Raw genomic sequence first — 6,000 nt, forward strand, 5'->3', positions numbered from 1 at the left:
TCGCATGGCGGACACCTGAGAAAAACCTGGCACACACACCTAGAGGAGCTTAACCATTCATTGAGTTCTGCTGGTTGTTTCTGCTCCATACCGAGCTGAAAGCTGGGGGCATCTTTAGACCATAAAAAAGGGGGACTTTAATGGGAAGTCCATCAGGATAAGCCAATTTGGACATTATAAGAGAAAGCGGTCTGCTAGGATCTAATATATGGCCCCAACTGATGGAGAGCCAGTTGAGTTCTAGGATGATGGCACCTTCTGTTGATGTGATGATGATGATGATGATTACACCAATATATAGTGAGTACCAAGTAGGTGCCAGGCATTATGCTAAATACATTATATATCTAATAAAAAATATATGTTATAAATTATATATATAATTATATATTATGATATATGAATGTAACAATACTTACAGCAACGTTTTGAAGAAATGAAGCTTAGATGATTCAGTAACTTGGTCTAGAATAATGTTGCTAGTTAAGTAGCAACACAGATTATAATCCAGGTTTGTCTTACTACAGAGCCTCTTAACCAGTCAATTATAACCAATTAATAGTTTACAAAAATAGGCAAATTGATGGAATTCCAGGTGAAGATAGACCTAGCCTTGACTATCTGATGATGTCTTTAATATCTAGTGAAACCTTTAGGCATGCCGAACTGAATGAAAAAAGATGGCCTGAGGGAGAAGCCACCTAGAAATTGACTGCCATGTGTAAGTGGACCAAAGCCTAAGGAAGCAAGCTTTGAGAATTTCCCCCACGAGGGCCAAGGGCATAACTTTAAAAATAGGCCTTGTGATTTTCTCATCTCCATGAGGTCATAGAGATATGCCCTCTGCCAACAGGTTACTGAAGTTTGGACTTGGTGATGGGGAGAAGGATGTGCCAGTCAAATCTCCATCCACTCAGATGGATGTCGGCTGGCCTCAGTTCCTTACTGGCTGTTGGGTGGAGGCCTCAGTGTCCCCACTACATGCACCTCTCCATAGGGCTGCTCACAACGTGGCAGCTTACTGCCCCCAGAGGAAGCCAAGGGGGGGATGGGAGTAGAGAGAGAGAGAGAGAAGAATGAATAAGCAAGAGAGTGTCCAAGAAGCCAGTCTTTTATAATCTAATCTCAAAAGTGACATATCATCACTTCTACCTTGTTCTATTGGCCACACTGACCAAAGCTGATACAGTGTGGGAGGAGACTACACAGGGGTGTGAATCCCAGGAGGCAGGGATCATTGGTGGCCGTCTTGAAGACTGGCTATGATAGGATGCTGTTTATGGTTTGGGCAATTTTCTGGTAAAACTATACTGTTTATGTTATATTGAGAAAGGACAGGATAAGAATAGGATGTTCAGGGGTGTTCACATTTAGTGTTGTCTTTACTTGTGGACACTTGAAATAATGGAAATATATTTTATTATGCTTGCAGTCTGATGCTTTTGAAGACAAGATTAAATTTTACAAAACTAATAATTGACAGTGCATCTAGAAGAATGTGGGTTTATAACTGGTTGCTAACACATGTGTAACGTCAATGATGTAAAGTATTCATATAATGCATGTACACTTAAAAGTAGCTTCATATAGCCGGAAACTTTTTGTCAGTTTTAATACGTGGGATTTAAACTTGTCTATTCTTAAACAAAAACAAAAACAGGCCTTGTGCTGCTACTGAATGGAAGTGCTATGGACCAGAGCTAGTGACTGGCAGCCACAATGAAACTTAGCAGATTTTGGAAGCATAGAGTCTATTTTCATTTCCAGGAGTCATACCAACACAAATCTTAGAGAAGCTTAGTGTAGGGTTCAGTTAAGAAAGGAATAGTTAAATCTCATCCACAAGACTGGATCCAAGAGATGAATTCGTGAAGAGGTCTTGAGAGGGCCATCCTTAACTCATTTTTATTAAGACCAAGAGAAACTAACCCCTTTAAGAGTTCCTGTGATTTTTTAACTCCCTGCCTTTGCCTCTCGTAACTATTTCCCTGAAATTGCATGCAGTAGAATGACTTGAAAAATGAAGAGATTTGTTCCCTTGTTCTGAAAGAAATTTAGGAGTCAGGAGAAAGTGGAAAAGAGAAAGCCAACTGGGAAGAGAAGAGGAGGAAAGGGAAGATGCAGACAAGAACCCAAGTAGAAGAAGAACTGGAGATTGTTCAAGAAGCAATGGGGTTACTTTTCATGGGCTTGCAGGACAGACAAAGGAAAGCTGGTCCAAGCCCAGAAATAGACCCTGGGAATTAATTATGTACGCCCTGACACATCGTCCATCCCAGTACTGATGCTGAGTGACCAGTGGTCCCCGGGTGTGGTGGGTGAAGGCTCTCCTGGGACGGGGAAGGGCCCATTTCTCTCCACCATAAATGTGGGATTTACATTCCAAGTTAAAACATAGGATCATGAGGGTTTGCATCTAACCCCCTCAGCATGTTAAAGAAATAGCTAATGCCTCGTAAGAAATACAGTACATTGTTTTTCAAAATTCTTTCTTCATTTCATAAAAGTTTTACTTAAAGGAAAGCACTATAAATGAACCTCGAATTCTAGTTAAACACTTCCGCAGGGATATCCATAGGAGTAAAGTGTACTGATGTCTGTAACTTACTTTGAAATGCATCAAAATAATACGATGGATTGATGGATGAACAGAGGGGTGGATAGCTGGATATATGTGTGATGAAGCAAGTACAGTAAAATGTTATTTATAGAGTCTAGGTGGTTGGTATTTGGGTGTTCACAACTTTTCTGTGTGTTAGTAAATTTTCATAACATGTTGGAAAGATTCGTTTATTAAAGAGAAGAGGTTCTTTTAAAAAATGGTACACAGAGGCTGGCCCAGTGGCATAGTGGTTAAGTTCACACCCTCAGCTTTAGCAGCCCCAGGTTGCAGTTCAGATCCCAGGCATGGACCTACACACCGCTCATCAAGCCATGCTGTGGTGGTGTCCCACATACAAAGTGGAAGAAGATTGGCACAGATGTTAGCTCAGGGACAATCTTCCTCAGGCAAAAAGAGGAAGATTGGCAACAGGTGTTAGCTAAAGGCCAATCTTCCTCACCAGAAAAAAAAAAGGTACACAGACACAAGATGTCAACCTTTTTTTGATCATTTTTTTGATCATTTTTTAAAAAAGCTCACTGAATAATGAGAGTGGTTTCTTTTATTTTTACCTGTTTCTTTTGTCTCACCTGCCTTTTTCTCTTTGGCAGACTAGTGTAGCACAAATATTGGTACTTGATAAAGGCATGTTTCATTACTACACACCTAAAACTTAGGGGACATATACTACGCCATTGTTCTTGTAACATATGTTAAGTAGAGAAATCTCGCATCAACTATGAATATTCTATTTGACTCTATGAGAAATGCATCTATTCACCACAGTATTTGTTAACTAACTAGTTAGAGATTAATATTAATAAGTAGAGATTAATACATATTGTCTCTGAAGAGTTTTGGGTTTTTTATTTTTGCTCTAAGCTGGACCTTAATAATGAGATGAAATCTAAAATGTACTCACGTCCAGAAAAGACTGCAATGATTAAGTGATAAAATGCACACATTCTATCTTAAAGCAGGAGGCCTTTTTGTGGATTCCATGAGTGTGGTTCCGGGTGTTTAAATTTTAAATCACCCTTTGTCACTACAGCTGATGCTCCTCAGTGATTGGAAGTTAGGAGGAAGAAGGGAGGGGATAATTTTTTACCTATCTTTCTCATGCCGCCAAACAAACAAAAAAGCTATAAAATAATGTGAAGCCATGATTGTCTGAGATGCATCCAAATTCACCCCAACAGTATACTTTCACAGTTGATTCTTTATTTTCCAAATTACCTGCAATTGTAGTTATCCTTATGGTCTTTTTCACCTGTTATGCTTATCTAAAGCACTCTAAGTAAGATACATCCATAAATAGTGGAAAAGTCAATAATGCATTAGAAGTTATCCAATGAACTTACTTTCAAATATTGGATTCATTTACATTCATCACTTAAGCAGAGTTTGAAAAGAAACTTTAATTTCAGGGAAATACTGGAGTTTAAGATTTTTAAGATAGCAGATCTCTATGGCGAATCTTTTTTGTAGCAAAACAAGTAAATTTCAATATCAAGCACTAACATATGATAGTGTTAGTGGCACTTGCAGCCTAAAAAAAATAAAACAAGCCCCTCATTTTCCAAGAATATAAAGTATAAATACTTGGATCATAAAACGATTAGCTGCAAATTTGCTATTTTATCAAATGAATACAATTAGTTTCTGACTCCCAAAAAAGTAACAAGAGTATGATTTCTAATTATTTTTAGGATATCTGTATTATTTAAATATCAGATATGCAAACCAGTTTGCTCAATGATTAATTACCCTGCTCAAACTTTGACTACTGAAGGGCTTTAAAATGTGAGAAATTAAAAACCCTTTGCAGAATATCAAGCCCATTTTTTTTAATGAAAAAGAAAACACTTTGGCACATAGGCAGGGTGGGTTTGTGAAAAGCCCTTTGTCACTACCAGCCAAGCCTCTTTCTCGAAAGATAAGAATAATAGGTTCAGTATTAGAAATGTGAGCTATCTAAAGAAAACAATATGGTAACATAACTGATATCTAGTGAATTGCTTGCTATTTTTAAGCAAACTATTTACTAAGTAAAACTGTTTCCCCTTTCCTTTGAAAAGCATTAAAACCTTGAATGCATTTAGATAAAGAAAACAAAAACTATATTTAAATCATTTTTAAAATACCACATTTAGATTTGTATTTAGAAAAAACACAGAGAAAAAAGTTGTTACTTATCCCGAGGGTAGTGAAAATAACAATAAAAGGAAAGAAAGTACAACATAAACAGCATATACCCACTAAAACCAGACAATGAAGAACATAGTCAATTATACAAATGACTAGAAATACAACTTACCTCCTTCTGACAGAGGTGTTTGTGGGGTGCGGGAGGGTAAAGCCGTGATAAAAGATTAAGAAACATATCAGAGCGCAGTGTCTTAAGCAAAAAACTCACAATATTAGACACGTATGTTTCAAACTGACCTTCCTCCCCAAGGACTGTCATCCCTCAGAAACCCTGCTTTAGATATTCAAACTTTAGATATTCAGACTTAAGTCACTTGACTAGCAGGAACCCACGGACTGTCTCCATGCCACTGAGAGTAAGATTCCAGAAGACACTGTACCCATGAAATGATTCCAGTCTGTTCTCCAGTGAGGCTTTATGAACCATGCCACTCTCTCAGGGTGCCACCGTTCCCCTCAGATGAACCATGCAGCCTGTCGGAGAAAAAGTTCTTTTTAGGTTAGACTTCTACTAGAGAGCGAGGAGACACAACTGCAACGAAAGTGGTACCGAGGCTTCATTTAATCACTCCATCGAACATACACACTTTTAATAAAAGCTGCACAGAGTTATTACCGAATGTGTCTCTTAAGCTTCTTTTCAGTCTGAGAGGTTTTTAACACATCAGACCAGGATTAGAATTCCCTGAAAAGATCTCTAACCTGGAAGCAGACAGGGGTTTCAAAGAACAGACAAATACACACACTTCATCTTGGCTGCATTTTTAAACTACTCTCCGGGAACAGAACCTTTCCTCCCTTCTCGTAAACACACGCTTGTATACATTAAAAGAAAGAGGATGCATAAATAAACAAGTCTATGCTCTCCTGGACCAAAGAACCCGAAATCCACAATAGGCTCACCATTTCCCCCCAAACAGGCATTTGGGGTAAAGGCATTGGAAAAAACAAAGATGCGAAAATGCAAACCAAACATAAGAGACATTGTAACTAGGAGAACGTTCTTTGCTAGGCTTTTGGAGTTAAGGTATTACACACACTGCCTCACTTTTTTTCCGGTAGGAGATGGATCCACGGGTGCCAGGCATGGTGACATACAATGGGCATTAAAACCACACAGTCAGTCTTAGCAAATTAGGTAAATTAGAGATCATTTGATGGTATTCTATTGTTGCTATTGTAATCACAGT

The 6,000-nt window shown here is 38.3% G+C and overlaps 1 long non-coding RNA gene across 2 annotated transcripts in view; it reads right to left on the reverse strand.

Annotated features, from left to right (window-relative positions):
* LOC139077274 (uncharacterized) overlaps positions 1-5,205 on the reverse strand; it is a 32,789-nt gene extending 27,584 nt beyond the window's left edge. The window contains exon 1 of one of the 2 annotated variants that reach the window (XR_011529638.1): positions 4,920-5,205. This is a non-coding gene — a long non-coding RNA (uncharacterized lncRNA). The remainder of the gene's footprint in view (positions 1-4,919) is intronic. The other variant, XR_011529639.1, reaches the window with a different exon arrangement.
* Positions 5,206-6,000: the final 795 nt, after the last annotated feature.

The sequence above is a fragment of the Equus przewalskii genome, chromosome 19, assembly GCF_037783145.1.
Source record: "Equus przewalskii isolate Varuska chromosome 19, EquPr2, whole genome shotgun sequence".
Lineage (NCBI taxonomy): Eukaryota > Metazoa > Chordata > Mammalia > Perissodactyla > Equidae > Equus > Equus przewalskii.